Genomic DNA, 18692 nt, shown 5'->3' with positions numbered 1-18692 from the left:
CCCATATGATATTTATAATGTACATTTTTATTTCCTGCGTGCAGTACCTTACACTTTTCTCTATTAAATGTCATTTGCCATGTGTCTGCCCAGTTCTGAATCTTGTCTAGATCATTTTGAATGACCTTTGCTGCTGCAACAGTGTTTGCCACTCCTCCTACTTTTGTGTCGTCTGCAAATTTAACAAGTTTGCTTGCTATACCAGAATCTAAATCATTAATGTAGATTAGGAATAGCAGAGGACCTAATACTGATCCCTGTGGTACAACGCTGGTTACCACACTCCATTCTGAGGTTTTTCCTCTAATAAGTACTTTCTGTTTTCTACATGTTAACCACTCCCTAATCCATGTACATGCGTTTCTTTGAATCCCAACTGCGTTCAGTTTGAGAATTAATCTTTTGTGCGGGACTTTGTCAAAAGCTTTCCGGAAATTTAAATAAACCATGTCATAAGGTACAGAGGACATTGGGGAAACACAGCAGCAGCTCAAAGTCAAACAGCCGTGTGTGTTTTTCTGATAACAAACAAGCTGAAACTCGGAGCAGCTGATTCAAATTCAGCGCCGTTTTGAGACACGGGCGAGGGGAGGAGCGGACAGCACAGCAGAACAACGCAGTTAAACGAGGCAGTCTTCCCAGCGACAGCGAGTGGAAGCGACAGCGAGTGGGAGAAGTACAGGCGTGGAAAAGTACAGAGCAGTTTCGAAGCAGAAAGGAGAAATTGCATCTTGAATTGCTTTAATCAGAAAACAGAGGACATTGGGGAAACACAGCAGCAGCTCAAAGTCAAACAGCCGCGTGTGTTTTTCTGATAACAAACAAGCTGAAACTCGGAGCAGCTGATTCAAATTCAGCGCCGTTTTGAGACACGGGCGAGGGGAGGAGCCAACAGCACAGCAGAACAACGCAGTTAAACGAGGCAGTCTTCCCAGCGACAGCGAGTGGAAGCGACAGCGAGTGGGAGAAGTACAGGCGTGGAAAAGTACAGAGCAGTTTCGAAGCAAATTGAAAGCAGGTTGACGGCTGCAGAAGAAACTAAACTTCAAAAAAAAAAAAAACCTCAACATGGTCTTCAAGCCAGTAATCTGTGACACCTGCTTGATGTGGGAAATCCGAGAAAACCCAGCGGAGCTAAACCAAGTGTGCGTAAAGTGCCGCGCGATCCAGGATTTGCATAAACTAGTAAGTATGCTAGAAATGGAGCTGGAAGAAGTGAGACAGCAACAGGATCTTGAGGAACTGGCACACCCACAATTCATGGAAGTCTGCATCACCCCTAACAGACTGAAAGCCACCAGGGAGATAGAAGGTCAGAACAGCTGGGTTCAGGTAGGCAGAAGCAGGGAAAAAAAGAAACTTCGTCAAACACAACCACCAGAAATCAAAACAACCAACAGATTTGAGTCACTTCAGAATTTTGATGAGCAGAACCAACAACAAGAGAATGAAAGGAACAACATCCAGGACCCTATTGACAGTGGTGACCAGACAGCAAAAAGAAGGGAGGTCATGATTGTTGGGGACTCCATATTGAGAAACACAGCAAGTTCAATTCGCAGTTTGGACCCCCTTACTACAACAGTGTGCTGCCTTCCGGGAGCCTCGGTCAAGCACATCACTGAAAACGTGGACAGGCTCCTAGAACGAACAGGAGACGACCCGGTAGTAGTCGTCCACATCGGTACAAACAACATTGGAAGAGACAGACCAAAATCCCTGCAAAACAAATTCAGAGAGCTAGGAAGGAAATTAAAAGAGAAAACCAAAACTGTGGTATTTTCTGGTATACTACCGGCACCTTGCAAAGGACCATATGGACAGCTGGAAATAATTAATCAAAACGAATGGCTGAAGACGTGGTGCACACGGGAAGGCTTCACCTATCTTGATCATTGGACCACATTCTACAACGAGGACTATCTGTATAGACGGGATGGACTGCACTTAAATAACAAGGGAACCAGTCTACTCGGAGAAAAGATCCTCGAGCAGGTTCGGAAGCATATAAACTAGAAAGGAAGGGGGGAGAAATCAACAAAAAAACAGAAGGGAGACCGCATCAAAACAAGAACAACAACTCAGGTAAGACAACCATTAAATGTATTTATCTAAATGCTAGAAGTATCAGAAACAAAATTCTAGAACTTGAAGCTACTGCACTAACAAGTAACTATGATGTGATAGGTGTTACAGAAACGTGGTTATCTGAGAGTGATGGGGACGAATATAATATTTGTGGGTATACACTGTATAGGAAAGACAGGCAGGACAGAAGAGGAGGAGGGGTAGCGCTATACATAAGAAACAGTCTTGAAGCCCAGGTGTTAAACCTGGACAAAGAAAATAAAACCGAATCAATATGGGTCAGAATAACAGACAAAAATTCAAAAGGCATAATAATAGGAGCATGCTATAGACCGCCAGATTCAGACGGTGAGCAAAATAATCTGTTATACAATGACATTAGAAATGTGTGTAGCAAAGGAGAAGCCATACTAATGGGGGATTTCAACTTCCCCCAAATAAAATGGGAAAACCCGGTGGGTAGCGCGAAGGATGAAATAGAAATGGTGGAAATGACAAATGACTGCTTCCTAACACAATTTGTGAAGGCACCCACTAGAGGGGAGGCATGCCTTGATTTAGTCTTTTCAAATAACGAAGATAGAATAACTAAAACAGAGGTCAGAGAACCACTGGCAAACTCAGACCACAACATGGTCTCATTTGAAGTGTTTTTTAAATCCCCAAAAGTAAAGACTAAAGCTAAGGTTTACAATTTTAGAAAAGCAAACTATGAAGGTATGAAACAGAGACTAACAGAAGTAGATTGGAGTAAAATAGAGAAAACACCCACAGAAGAAGGATGGTTGTTCTTCAAAAATGTAGTACTAGAGGCGCAAAACAATTATATCCCTAAAGTAGACAAATCTAAATGTAAAACTAAATTGCCAAAATGGTTTAATAGATCAATTAAAAAAAATATTCAGCGAAAAAAAGGCACTTTACAGAGCATTAAAAAAGGACCAAAAAGAAAGTACGCAGAAAGAGTACACAGAACTGCAAACGCAAGTCAAAAAGGAAGTTAGAAAGGCCAAGAGAGAAATAGAAATAAACATTGCTAAGGGAGCTAAAACCAATTCCAAAATGTTTTTCCAATATTACAACAGCAAGCGAACATTCAAAGAGGAGATTAAATGTTTAAGAGATACAAATGGCAAAATCGTAGAGGAAGAAAAAAAAAATAGCAAATATGTTAAATGATTACTTTTCACAAGTTTTTACAAAGGAAGATACTGACAACATGCCCCACATGTCATCCAGTTCCTATCCAGTTTTAAATAACTTTAGCATAACTGAGGCAGAAGTGTTAAAGGGACTAGGAGCTCTTAAAATAAACAAATCCCCTGGGCCGGATGAGATCCTCCCAGTAGTACTCAAAGAAATGAAAGAAGTAATTTACAAACCGCTAACCAAGATCATGCAGCAGTCTCTTGACACAGGGGTTGTACCGACAGACTGGAAAATTGCAAATGTAATACCGATCCACAAAAAGGGAAACAAAACTGAACCAGGTAACTACAGACCAGTAAGCCTGACTTCTATTATATGCAAACTTATGGAAACTATAATAAGATCCAAAATGGAAAATTACCTATATGGTAACAGGGTACTGGGAGACAGTCAACATGGTTTTAGGAAAGGGAGATCGTGCCTAACTAACTTGCTTGATTTTTTTGAGGATGCAACATCGATAATGGATAATTGCAAAGCATATGACATGGTTTATTTAGATTTCCAGAAAGCTTTTGACAAAGTCCCGCACAAAAGATTAATTCTCAAACTGAACGCAGTTGGGATTCAAGGAAACACATGTACATGGATTAGGGAGTGGTTAACATGTAGAAAACAGAAAGTACTGATTAGAGGAAAAACCTCAGAATGGAGTGTGGTAACCAGCGGTGTACCACAGGGATCAGTATTAGGTCCTCTGCTATTCCTAATCTCCATTAATGATTTAGATTCTGGTATAGTAAGCAAACTTGTTAAATTTGCAGACGACACAAAAGTAGGAGGAGTGGCAAACACTGTTGCAGCAGCAAAGGTCATTCAAAATGATCTAGACAAGATTCAGAACTGGGCAGACACATGGCAAATGACATTTAATAGAGAAAAGTGTAAGGTACTGCACACAGGAAATAAAAATGTACATTATAAATATCATATGGGAGATATTGAAATTGGAGAAGGAATCTATGAAAAAGACCTAGGAGTTTTTGTTGACTCAGAAATGTCTTCATCTAGACAATGTGGGGAAGCTATAAAAAAGGCTAACAAGATGCTCGGATACATTGTGAAAAGTGTTGAATTTAAATCAAGGGAAGTAATGTTAAAACTGTACAATGCACTAGTAAGACCTCATCTTGAATATTGTGTTCAGTTCTGGTCACCTCGCTATAAAAAAGATATTGCTGCTCTAGAAAGAGTGCAAAGAAGAGCGACCAGAATTATTCCGGGCTTAAAAGGCATGTCATATGCAGACAGGCTAAAAGAATTGAATCTGTTCAGTCTTGAACAAAGAAGACTACGTGGCGACCTAATTCAAGCATTCAAAATTCTAAAAGGTATTGACAGTGTTGACCCAAGGGACTTTTTCAGCATGAAAAAAGAAACAAGGACCAGGGGTCACAGATGGAGTTTAGAAAAAGGGGCATTCAGAACAGAAAATAGGAGACACTTTTTTACCCAGAGAATTGTGAGGGTCTGGAATCAACTCCCCAGTAATGTTGTTGAAGCTGACACCCTGGGATCCTTCAAGAAGCTGCTTGATGAGATTTTGGGATCAATAAGCTACTAACAACCAAACGAGCAAGATGGGCCGAATGGCCTCCTCTCGTTTGTAAACTTTCTTATGTTCTTATGTTCTTATATGCTTTGCAATTATCCATTATCGATGTTGCATCCTCAAAAAAATCAAGCAAGTTAGTTAGACACGATCTCCCTTTCCTAAAACCATGTTGACTGTCTCCCAGGACCCTCTTACCATATAGGTAATTTTCCATTTTGGATCTTATTATAATTTCCATAAGTTTGCATATAGTAGAAGTCAGGCTTACTGGTCTGTAGTTACCTGGTTCCGTTTTGTTTCCCTTTTTGTGGATAGGTATTACGTTTGCAATTTTCCAGTCTGTCGGTACCACCCCTGTGTCAAGAGACTGCTGCATGATCTTGGTTAGCGGTTTGTAAATTACTTCTTTCATTTCTTTGAGTACTACTGGGAGGATTTCATCAGGCCCCGGGAATTTGTTTATTTTAAGACACTTCTGCCTCAGTTATGCTAAAGTTATTTAAAACTGGATAGGAACTGGATAGGAACTGGATGTGAGGCTTGTGAACAGAGATTTATTTAACCTAGAGTAGTACCAAAATAAAATAAAAATAAATGTTTATTATATGTTTGTTTCAGCACTGGACATAGAGGTAATTGTGTATGGAATTATTTTGGTAGATACAGTCACTGTTGATCCAATATGGAGTTATCATGTATCTCTAAATCTGCCTTCACCAGGCTTTGAACTGTGAGAATCCTGCCAGGACTGTGCATCTTCCACATTCCATTCACATCGTAGGGAGCGGGCAGGGCTGGCAGCACAGTTCACAGTGTAGCGAGCGGGCAGGGCTGGCAGCACAGTTCACACCGTAGAGAGTGGGCAGGGCTGGCAGCACAGTTCACATCGTAGAAAGTGGGTAGTGCTGACAGCACAGTTCACATCGTAGAGAGCGGGCCAGCCTGGCAGCACAGTTCACACCGTAGCGAGCGGGCAGGGCTGGCAGCACAGTTCACACCGTAGCGAGCGGGCAGGGCTGACAGCACAGTTCACACCGTAGAGAGCGGGCAGGGCTGGCAGCACAGTTCACACCGTAGAGAGCGGGCAGGGCTGGCAGCACAGTTCACATCGTAGAGAGCGGGCAGGGCTGGCAGCACAGCTCACATCATAGAGAGCGGGCAGGGCTGGCAGCACAGTTCACACCGTAGAGAGCGGGCAGGGCTGGCAGCACAGTTCACACCGTAGAGAGCGGGCAGGGCTGGCAGCACAGTTCACAGCGTAGAGAGCGGGCAGGGCTGGCAGCACAGTTCACAGTGTAGCGAGCGGGCAGGGCTGGCAGCACAGCTCACATCGTAGAGAGCGGGCAGGGCTGGCAGCACAGTTCACAGCGTAGCGAGCGGGCAGGGCTGGCAGCACAGTTCACATCGTAGAGAGCGGGCAGGGCTGGCAGCACAGTTCACAGCGTAGCGAGCGGGCAGGACTGGCAGCACAGCTCACATCGTAGAGAGCGGGCAGGGCTGGCAGCACAGCTCACATCGTAAAGAGCGGGCAGGGCTGGCAGCACAGCTCACAGTGTAGCAAGTGGGCAGGGCTGGCAGCACAGTTCACAGTGTAGCGAGCGGACAGGGCTGGCAGCACAGTTGTCACATGATTAGAATGGAATAAGGAAGGCTGTTCAGGCCCGGCACTTAGGATTCCCCAGGCAAGCTCAAAGCAGTTCAAAGACAAGTAAAAGCTTTGTAAGTCGTTATGGATAAAAGCATCTACCAAATGACGTCAATAATAATAAAAGCAGATTTAGAGGAAAGAAATGGAATGACTCAATATTGTAGCAACCTCTCAATGATTGCAAACACCATAAAACAGTGAGGGAATACTCTCTTATACAAGACATTAACTACGCCCCAGAAAATAATATTAAATCATAGCTGTGTGTGTGTGTGTGTGTGTGTAAAATATATAACATTAATTTTAATATATTGTGTGTGTGCTGGTCAGTAGCACAGCTGGAATGGAGTGTGCAGACAGGCTGAACTGTGTCTGTATGTGTGTGTTTTTGTTTTTAGAAATTATCAAATCCTGAACGTGATGCTTCGGGAATTCAGCTTCCCGTCAGTGGCTCTCCACTCCATGATGAAACAGGTAAAACGTGAAAGGGAAACACTTCTAGGAAAGAGTTAATTAACATATTTTATTTTACAGATAAAAGTAGTGTATTTTATTTTACACATGTTAAAGTTGATAACATATATATAGAGTCGCAGACAAAAGTATTGGCACCCTATGCTTATTATACCATAGTCAATGCTTCTGTTTTTCAGTGTTTATTTTTAGCAACTTTCAATTATTATGCAGATAACCTGAAATAGACCTGAAAATCAGCCTTCGAGCAGATGGTATCATTATACTTCTTTTGATACATGGCTGCATTTATACGATTTTCAATCACATGAATGTCTCCAGGCCCTGAGCTGCTAAAACACCCGCAGATCATGATCGATCCACCTCCATGTTTAACTGTAGGCACTAGGTTTTCTTCATTGAAGGCTTTCCCTTTTTCTTTTTTTTTAAACTGTGGTCCATTTTTGGGGAGAAGTTCTATTTTAGTTTCAGATGGCTTGTTTTAAGAATTTTCTTTAAAAGTGGTTTGCAGCAAGGTCTACGTGTGTGCAAGTCTTCTGTGTTCAGATGCCTTGTGCAGGTCTTTCATGCCTGATGCTTCTAAATCTTTCTTTAAGTCCTTGGTTGTTTATCGTGGGATGATTCTCCTACCTGCTGTACCTGTAGTGTTATTTGGATGTCCACTTCTTTCAAGTGCTTCAGTTGCATTTGCTCTGCAGGACTTCTTGATTATTGCTCTGATTGTGGATTTTGGTATTGTATATTTCTTTGATTCTGCTCTGTAGTCATTACCTTTCTTTCCTATTAGTGTTTTTCTTAAATGTGAATCCAACTCCCTTGCCTTGACCATCATCTGCTGGATTGTCTAAACTTTCTTCTTCAACAGATTTTGGAAATAATGACTTATTTTTCTGGCTGTTGACTTTATAATACAGTTTAGTTATTTTTTTTATAAATATTGTTTGTTAAACTACCAGAAATGGTGTATTTTGGTCTTTGTCGTATTAATTAGTGTCAAATGTTCACTAAATGCTTGTATTTAACATGCTTTCTTTCATTATATAAGTGTAGGGTGCCAATACTTTTGTCTGCAACTGTGTGTGTGTGTGTAGAGAGAGAGAAAAACCATTTTATAGGTTTAAAATGTACAAGCTTCGAAACCACATCTCTCTTTATCAGGTAAAAGTTGAGTGGAGAAGAAACAGTGAAGAAAATATTGCCTAGAACATGTTTTTATATGACAGTGACTACTGTATATATAGTAAGCATGCATTGTGTTGTATTATGAAAGTTACAACAACTCACTTTGAACTGCAGAAAACCATTATTTTTTAAATCTCATGTTTTATATCAAATTTACATTTGTTATTATTTTACTAAAATGACAGATTTTTGTGTTACTTCAGAAACAGAGATTTGTGGCTCTGGCGAAATTCAAGTCCAGCATTTTCAAGATCCTCATTGCAACTGATGTAGCTGCCAGGTAATAACCCCCCCACCCCACCTTCCTATGCATATGGACAAAACCTTGCTACAGGATGCAGACCCCATGTCTCCCCTTCACTAGCTCTCAGGCTGCTGAGCAGAGAGTAGCTCTGGGCAGCTTACTGTACAGCATTGCAGGGACTCAGCACTGCTCTGCCATGACTGCCAATTCTGAATTAGAGCTCTCATGATTTACGTGACTTGTATCACTAGTGTGTACAGAACAGTATAGAATAAGAAATGTTCAGTCAGTTAGATAAACGGTTCTCCTGGTCGATGCTAAAATGTAAGTGTGGCATACAGATGAATGAATGTACAGATCGACAGACAGCCCCATACATCCCCCGAATCTGCTACTGTCAATAATTCAATAATGTTAATACAAGTGTGATGATAGTCGGATAAGCTGCTATCCTGATAAATGCTGACATGCAAGTGTGTCATACAGATATATGAACAGACACACCCCCAGAATATGATCCTCTCAATACCTGTTTCTAAACCATGTTTCATGACAATTGGAGAAGTGCTTATCTGGATATGAACATGCATTTGTTCATGATTTTATGAATGCACTGGATGAGGTTTTAATAGGTAAGCAGAGCAGCTCCTGACGTTTGCTGTTTGTTTTCCTCATTTTCCACCAGGGGTTTGGACATCCCCACTGTTCAGGTTGTGATCAATCGCAACACCCCCAGCCTGCCCAAAATCTATGTGCACCGTGTCGGCAGGGCGGCCGTGCAGGTATGTGAACTCATAAGAACATATGAAAGTTTACAAACGAGAGGAGGCCATTCAGCCCATCTTGCTCATTTGGTTGTTAGTAGCTTATTGATCCCAGAATATCATCAAGCAGCTTCTTGAAGGATCCCAGGGCATCAGCTTTAACATTGTACAGTTTTAACATTACTTCCCTTGATTTAAATTCAACACTTTTCACAATGTATCAGAGCATCTTGTTAGCCTTTTTTATAGCTTCCCCACATTGTCTAGATGAAGACATTTCTGAGTCAACAAAAACTCCTAGGTCTTTTTCATAGAGTCCATCTTTAATTTCAGTATCTCCGATATTATATTTATAATGCACATTTTTGTTTCCTGCATGCAGTACCTTACACTTTTCTCTATTAAATGTCATTTGCCATGTGTCTGCCCAGTTCTGAATCTTGTCTAGATCATTTTGAATGACCTTTGCTGCTGCAACAGTGTTTGCCACTCCTCCTATTTTTGTGGCGTCTGCGAATTTAACAAGTTTGCTTACTATACCAGAATCTAAATCATTAATGTAGATTAGGAATAGCAGGGGACCTAATACTGATCCCTGTGGTACTCCACTGGTTACCACACCTCATTCTGAGGTTTCTTCTCTAATCAGTACTTTCTGTTTTCTACATGTTAACCACTCCCTAATCCATGTACATGTGTTTCCTTGAATCCCTACTGTGTTCAGTTTGAGAATTAATCTTTTATGTGGGACTTTGTCAAAAGCTTTCCGGAAATCTAAATAAACCATGTCATATGCTTTGCAATTATCCATTGTCAACGAGAAAGCCTCGCACAGAAGCACAGCTAAGGAATAACATGATTCTCTGTTTCTTCTCTTCAGGGTGACATGGTACAATATTCACCTTGTTCATGCCATTGAAGAGCAAAACAGTAAGTGGTGTATCATTCGAAACAGTAAGTAGATCCACAACAGCGCCTGTCTGCTCTGTCCTCTTCATTGACTCTGCAGGTAGCAGGGCACAGTTTCTTTTGGATACTGTGGTTTTAGGTGTACAGCAGACCCAGACTGGTTTGTCTGATAACAGCCTCTGTAAGTTTTACGACAGTCTTCTAGCCGGACCTCGTTCTCATTGCTTGTGGTCATTGACTCACTTGCAGCTTGCTTCCTCGTTCTTGTTCTCTTGCCTCTTCAATAATTCAACTGTCCGCTCAGCCAAATCCAGTTCAGGCACCAGTCCTCTAATCAGTAGGTAACATAGTTCAGTATGTCTGCAAACTAGAGGCCCCCTTCTCAAGACACAGCAGTTTTCCCAGTTTGTCAAGACAAACAGTTTCATTAATGAATTTAGTTACATTTCTAATACACGTTCATGTATTATTCCCTGAATATGATATGTCCTGCGTCATCCCCCCTTTCGTTTGGGAACTTATTTATGAAGTTCATGAACGACAACCTAAACCTCACATGGACTCGTATTATAATACATTCAAATCACATTAACCCTTTTTGATGAAACTTGATGAATTTCTTAGCATTTGCTATATAGATATATCTTAACCCTAACCGTATGTGTATGTGTGTGTGTGTGTGTGTGTGTGTGTGTGTGTGTGTGTGTGTGTGTATATATATATATATATATATATATATATATATATATATATATATATATATATATATATAGAAAGATAGAAAGATAGAAGATAGAAAGATAGCACACATTGGGTTTATATCTGCTTTCATGCTTGTTCCTGTTACTTTTGCGATACACTGTTACTTCACTCTGACCTGCTGCAATCAAGCAATTCCCTTCCTATTCATTACTCTCAGACTGTTCCTTTTGCAGTAAATGAATTGTCTGAGATCTCCAAATACATCCACTAGAGGCAAAACCAGAAATATCACGTCCATGGCTCCTTACCACTAGGTATTTTAAGACAATTACCCCCAATCCTACAACCAAGGCAGTCACTAACCCAGACAATATGCTCAGAGTGAAGATAACTCCAAACTCGGTCCTACGGATAATCAAGTTATCTCTGGGTCCCAGACTCAAGGTCAGTTGGAGTGATGGTAATTTCCACTGTATGGAGCTCCTTTTGATTTAGGAGCTGCTCTATAGCAGGATCCATTCTAAACTTTTGTCCTCCTAAAGACATCTAATATTTCAACTTCTGCCTTGTGAAAATCAGTCTCCAAGTAATAAAAGGCTAAATCTCCAATGTGGGCAGTCATCCACATCGGCACCATGAGTAATACAAAGTCTGTTGGTAGCTTGACAACCTTAATGGTGTCGTGCTGGTCATGTGACAGTGTAAACTCTTGTTGCGGGGTGCTCATGAGCCACTGAGCATTTGCTATTTCAGCTCAGGCTTTCGCCTTTCCCCCTGGCACTGTCACAGTAACTTTGCATTTCTCAGCAGTAGCATCTTTCCTCAAACCACACAATTTCTTATGTTGCTTGCTGTGTGACTGTGAGAGTCATCATGGCATCCTGTGCTCTGGGGGAGAGAACAGGACCCGGCTTTGACTCATTCTCGCTAATATACTGTACTTGAATCCATTGACAGGGTTTAGTATAACTAACCTCTTCGTCTCCCCTTTCCAAATATTCAGGATAAGGTCCCACAATGGGAAGGATCAATTCAAAATCATAAGATGACTCACCCACGACCATGCCTACGTCTGTGTCATGTATATCTCTTAAACCTTGCATGCAGTATGCCTGGTCTAAAGTCAGTCTGTGCCCCTATCCTTATGAGATAGTCGGCTCCGACCACACAGTTTACTGGCAAGTCTCTGACCACATGCACATAATGCGTAAACATCCTATCTCCAGTCCCAACACTAATAGCACTAATACCTGTGCTGAGGACGGAGTGCTTACTGTGGGGGACGTCATTTTAACATCTCTCTTTTGTTATATATATCGTGATTATGAATAATCGTGATAATCGTATCGGTAACATTTTTTAATTATTCGATAATCGTAGAAAACGATAGTCACATAACTCACTAAACGTGGCTGGAAGCAGAACAGAACAACATCATCGGCGTGTACTAGGGCTGCTACGATTAAATAAAAAATCTATTTTTTGATCGATTGCATTCCTCATCATATACATGGATATAAATACTGGATAATCGATTCTTTAATTACATTTTGTAACATGGATAGTTAATACAATTATTTAAGTTTATCAACGAAACTGCACCGAACGCCCTGCCTTGATGTATTTCTACCAGACAAACAGTGGGCATGCTTTTGTTTTCCTGCTCGTGTTAACTAGCATCTGGTTTGCAGGGCCAATCCTACCAGCGAATCAGCTTTGAGAAGATTCTTTGTAAGTACACCCCTCTGTGTATTCAATGTGCCAAAAAAAAACAAAACCCAAAACAATGCAACATTATTATTAGTATTATTATGTTTTAGGCCGGGATTTCCGCATTGTGTTTCACAGATAGTGAAGGTTAGGTGGTACAGTATTAACAAGACGCAATGCATGATGCTGCAGCTGAATTAAAAAAAAAACAAAAAGAAAACTTGTGTCTAGTTTATATAGCTTACATTCCAAAGTACTGTAATCTGTTTGGAATAAATGTTTTAGTAACACTCTGTAGTATGTTAAAATTGCTAGGCTTGTTGCGAATGTTGTATTTTGTTTTTGTTTTTCTCTTGATGCTATCCAGGTGTAATTACCCCTCGCATACAGTTGTTGTGCACAAGCTTTTACAAAACAGCAATTATAATAAAATAATAACGTCACAGGGAGAGGAATGCACAAAAGTGTATGGTGCAGTCATCGATATTTACTAGAACGATTATATTTTGTGTGCCCAATTAATCGATTGCTATTTTGAGGCTTAACTGACAGCCCTAGTGTGTACCTTCACTACAAAAAATATATATCCGGGAAATACAGTACCATAGGAATGTGGCAAAAGCACGACGACGAAAGCAGGAACTTCAAACATGCCCTTCCGTACTTAGCTCCCGGTGGAGTTAAAAACATCAGCAGTCAACAAGCAAGGTCAATTTAATAACATATTTTTTCTTTCCAGTGCCGCGCCCTTCCTATACTGTCCTCTGTTCCACCCTCAATTATCAGTATATCATTTAATATGTTCATTAAAGTGTACACGTTATAGGCTATTAAGTTGGGCTACCTCAGGCAAAGTTGATAACGGTATTGAAATGTGTTTTCTTAAAGTATAAATTAAATAATGACAAAAAAGGAATATGCATAAAGAACATCATGCCCATACTGTTTTATTCCATACTTACAGGTTGTATAGTACAAAAAAAATATTTATTTTGCAGACTATTTGAAAAAGAATTGATAATCGTTAGCAGTATGTGTGTAAGCAAGTACTTTAAATGTATTGAAAGAAATACAGATGCTTCATATTTTATAATTATGTACTGTTTCTAAGTACATTTAAATACACAAATAAACTGTAAATAAAGCAGGAGGAAAGAAGCGTGCAGTCCCATTTTGACAGACTTAAATAAAGGTATCATGTTTTGTAACTATTAGATGGTAATATAAGGACCATTTCATTGAGATTATTTTTCTTCCACCTATGTGCTAGTAAGTTTTTCATTTTTGCTAGAATCTTGCTTTTTTTTAAAGTCTGTAGCTTCCTTGTTGCAGACCATATTCCACAGTGAAAAAAAGACATAATTTGTTATTTTTTTCTTTTTATTCAGTTAAAAAAAGTAATTGAAAAATAACAGCAACTATGGTGATTTTTGTTCCTGGGTAGTAAGTGTTATTTCTTAATTGCTTATGCCTCGAAAGTATAGAAAATGACTATTATTCCCCACAAACTTTGCTTTTGTGACCAGGACAGTGATATTTCAAAATGTCACTATTTCCAAAGATGCAAATATACAAAGATGACTACAAAAGATTTAGAAGTGAGTAGTTTTTCGAGATTTACGATTATACTGTATTTACAGTATAATTACTCATACTGTATTTACAGTATAATTACTCTTCTTGATCCATGGACTCCCCTCGTATTGAAATCGAGGGCTGTAGGGGACCATCATATACAACATTCAACACAAACCCTTCTCTTTCTATACATCTATTTGTTTTCATACTTCCTACTTCACTTGCCAAACCAAGTTTCTTGTAGGGTATTGGTTTCTTTACACCGGCCCACAACACTGCTACAATCAGTCAGGGTTCCGCCCCAATCAACAATTTTTCTGCAGCTGCACTTGTAATATACACAGGATGGGTAACTGAGTTTCCCAAACTTGAAACAGACCCATCTAATTCCCAGGGGGTAGATACAATCATTGGTATAGCTATGAAACTCCATGCTGGGTGTCAGTCTCACCTGTCATTAGTGTAGCATCTGCGCCTAAATCCAGTAACGTCTCACAAGTTACAGCTCCCTGCATCATATCTGGGAAATATGGTCGATTACCTTTGATTATGGTATCTCCCAACTTTATTCCCGGTCCTGTAACACCACCCAAGTCTGACACAGTATGCATTTCCATGCTTCCCACCTCACTTTCTGTTTCAGTGTCTCCTCTCTGCCTGACTGTATTAACCTGGGGAAGCTGTATTTGTTCCCTGTCTAGTCACTTGGAGGTAGCTGTTGGTGCTGTAGCCTGTGTGTTCTGTCTTTGGGTAGTGCTGACACCCGTGTCACTTGAGGGCTGCTTACTAGTCAGCCGCTTCAACGTTTCCTGAATCTGCTTAAGTGATTCTTTGATCTCTGATTTAGCCTGGGGGTTCTCTTCCTGATACAAAGTGTTCTTTAAACTCACTCCCATTGTTTCATTCTTACGGCATTCAGTGTTATTACCCCAGCGCTGACTCGCTTGGTTCTTGCCGGCTGAACCATTACTGTAATTATTCTCGGACTGCTGAGGTCTCTCCTCCTTTACCTGGTACTGTGTGTTTATTTGTTTTAGCGGCCGGCAGATCTGATCCCTCTATCTGCAGGGATGGCTCCTCGCTTGCTACTGCATAAATCATGTCTGCAGCTGCTGTGTCTTTCCTATGGAAACTCCCTATTTTACGGGGCCAGATTTCTCGTGCCTTATCCACTATCACATCCATTGGGGAAGCAGAGTTCACAACCAAACTGGCAACTCTCCTATCACTGGATGCAAGCTGTTCAAATAAAACTGTCTAAACTGTACCATTTTATCGGGATCCTCACCTGGATCACAACTTGCTTGGTATGTGCTCTTAAGCTCATCATAGAAATCACAACAATCTTCCTTTTCCCTACATCTCGTGTTGTAAGCCATATTTAGAGCTACACCTGGGTTGGAAAAAGGGGAGTATTTATTTTATTAACTCCTGACATAATTTCTCAAAGTTATTTTGCATTTCCTTTAGTAAATTATTAACCCAAGCATCATGCAGTAACCTTTGTTTAAGGAAAATGACTTCTGCCCCTCTTCTACAATTCCAGCCAATTTAACAAAACCTCTAGTTGTAACGATGAAGTCTTATATATAAATACCCTTTTTTGTCGGTGTAACAGGGAGAGATCTGTGCTGACTCTGCTGGCGCGTTCACAGGGCTGCAGGAAGAGGGCGGCAGTTGTCCAACAACCTCCTGTGAGTCATGGCAGTGACACGGGGAGGTGGGAAAGTGGGTTTGTGGACTTTCCCCCTCTCTGAATGGCTGAGAGGCGCGTCTTGGGAGATTGTTAGCCCTATAAATTAACGCTCTGTTGTTTCCTCAGCTCTGCCCACTTAGACGCGCCGAGAGTGCGGAAGCTCTGATCCAGGACCGGGAATCAGGCGAAACAAAGAGAGTTTCACAGCGAGACAGAGAGAGCGGGGAACCCTTGGGCAGACCCCGGCATATTGTAAAAGAGCAGGCTAGTTAGCCTACAGAGTAGGACGGTGATCCGGGTCGTGCGGGTAGCGGCGACCGGGATAACGCTGCCGAGTGCAGCACCTTTTATTTGTAGTTTATTACTGTTTTATTTTCCATTGTTCTTTTCGCCTTCTGTTTTCATTATTATTTCTTTGAGCACCTGGGAGTGAACTTGCTGTTCGCGTACCAGCTGTGATATTTCCGTGGTTCTGTCTATCATCATTGATAGGCAGCCCACGGTCAACAGTGCCCTCTGCGGGAAAAAGCAAGAACTGTTCGCAAATAAAACTGGGCACCTGGGTGGTGTTTCCAACTACACCTGTCTGTTTCCTAGTCAGTGAATTACCCACACCCCTTCCACAGTCGGGTTGTCATTTTAGACCCTAATTGCGTTCTGTGTGTGTCTCTTATGTTCGAAAAACCATGTGTATTCTGGTGCTGGTCTCGTGGAGACAGCACTGACAACGCAGGCTCCTCTGCGCATGTATTGCAGGTCTCTCTGGGATATTGAAAACCCGGAGTGCTACTAGCCTGTGGGTTTCAGGGAGGCAGTGCTACACACTTGGCCTCCTCGGCATCAACCGAAGTTCTATTCCGAGTTACGATTTCTCTCTGTATTTTAATGCAGCCTTCTGAATGATCAAACCACCATTCATCTCATTATTCCTATGCATTGCTTCGTTAAGCTCTGTGTTACACAGTTGACACCTATCCAGGCTATTCCTCAGATCTTGAGTTTCGGCTGCTTAGCATGCTCTCACCCCAAAGCCTGATTTTCTCCAGTTACAGCCAGAAGCTCTCCAACCAAATCCTGATTTTTGCTCCTCAAAACCTGACATCTCTCCTGCACCACCTGACATTTGTCCTGTGCCAAGTCCAGCCTTTTAGTTGATAGACATGCTATAGTAGCAATTGCACTAATAGGTCTCACAGTCTTAACTTTTACTTGCTGAAACACATTTTCCTGAGCCCTCCCTGAGATTCAACTGTGTGGGAGAAACAACAAGGTCCCCTGGATCGGGAGCCCCTTGTGTATCCTGTTTAATCCCCTCTACCAAATATTCATATAGCCTCTGCTCAGAAGCAACTTCCAATCTAAGCATCTCCACGACGGAATCAGTGTTTCTGACTTGAAACTACAGACATGGCTATACTTTCTAATTTGGTTAAGTCAAAATTAAACAACCCGCGGTTTTATACCGTTAAAAATTCACAAGAAATCAAACAACACTGCGGCAATCAATATTTGATCAATGTGGTGTGCGGAAAGATTACTGCTCTATGATTTTCTGTTCTGACAACACTGTTATACGCTGTTAGAAGGGAAAAGCAATTACTTTACAGCACTCTGGTTTTTGATTCCAACCCTGTTTGTTAAACGCAAATGAAAGGGAAAAACAACTACTACAAATTAACAGGTTTAATTCTTTGTGTCTGTATGTTCATAAACCCGGCACTCACTGTGCTAAATCAATCTTACCACGTCGGGGTTACCAGTTAATGTAAGAACAATTCAATAATTGATAATTTAATATCTGGGTTGATTAGTTCTCTTACTAACAAAAATTGACATGTTCCAAAGATCAATGATTTACTATGAACACACATTTACACTCAGACACAAGGAATGGTTAATCAACAGTAGTATTTTATTAAGTACACAAATAATAAACAGAAATCAGAAAGGTTATAAAGTAAATCTCTTAAGTAAGTAAGTCTCTAACCACACAGACAATTATAAAGCTCTCACTACAATCATGCTTGACTAGCAGGCAATTGAAATATGACACACCTGTCTCCTCATAACACAACCAGCAGCTTCAACAGCAAGCAAGCAAGCAGGCTGTGAGGTAGTAGCTTGCTTGCTTGCTCTCTCTCTCTCACACACACATCCAAGCACACAGGCTCAACTGAGAGGATGCAGACAATCTTAGAATGTGTCACATCAAGCTTATTAATGGTATATGGCTGTGACGCCTGTCACACAAAAGTAAATATTAATGAAGTGGTCCATTTAAGCGCACCGCCTTTAGCCTGACCAGGCTTTCAAATGTATCAATAAGCATAAAAAATAATGAAAACGTAAGTCAAAGAGTTATGTTTACCGTTTCCCTTTTAAGTGCTGGTTTTAGGAAACGTTGCCCCTTTAAATGAGTTGGAGGACGTTGACCTTTTTAAACCCTTCACTAATTGTTGCTAATGGCCGAAGGTTTGTCGAGGGATATTTAAAAGTGTTCAGGTTGGCTTTACCGAGTTTTTGTTTATTGTAAAGCTACACAGAGTTAGACAACGTAGTACTTTTTACTAGCTTTTGTTTTTGTGTACAGTTTTAATTATGTAGTACAGAGCAACTTTGCTGACGCTTATCCTACCTTGCTGTTTACCTGTGGAGAATATTTCCTACTGGTGTTTTGTGGATTTTCGCTGCTGCACGCTACCTGGTTTTCCTTTCTCTTGTGTTTTACCGGATCACCTACAGACAAGCACGTAAGCCGTTAAGATCAAGCTGATTTATTATTATTATTATTTATTGGATGGTCCAAAAAGAGCATTGTTTTGGATTCCTTGGATATGCTTTGTTTTGTTTCTTGGTTTTTTGTGGATTACAAATACGTTTGGTTATTTTTTGCACTTACCAATACGTTTATTTTCTGCTGTTGGACTATTTTT

At 40.8% G+C, this 18692-nt stretch overlaps 1 pseudogene; it reads left to right on the top strand.

Annotated features, from left to right (window-relative positions):
* LOC121300465 overlaps window positions 1-18692 on the top strand; it is a 31396-nt pseudogene that overhangs the window by 8273 nt on the left and 4431 nt on the right.

Source organism: Polyodon spathula, chromosome 26, assembly GCF_017654505.1.
Source record: "Polyodon spathula isolate WHYD16114869_AA chromosome 26, ASM1765450v1, whole genome shotgun sequence".
NCBI lineage: Eukaryota > Metazoa > Chordata > Actinopteri > Acipenseriformes > Polyodontidae > Polyodon > Polyodon spathula.
The sequence above is the reverse complement of the archived record's forward strand: the minus strand, read 5'-3'. Positions and strand labels throughout refer to the sequence as shown.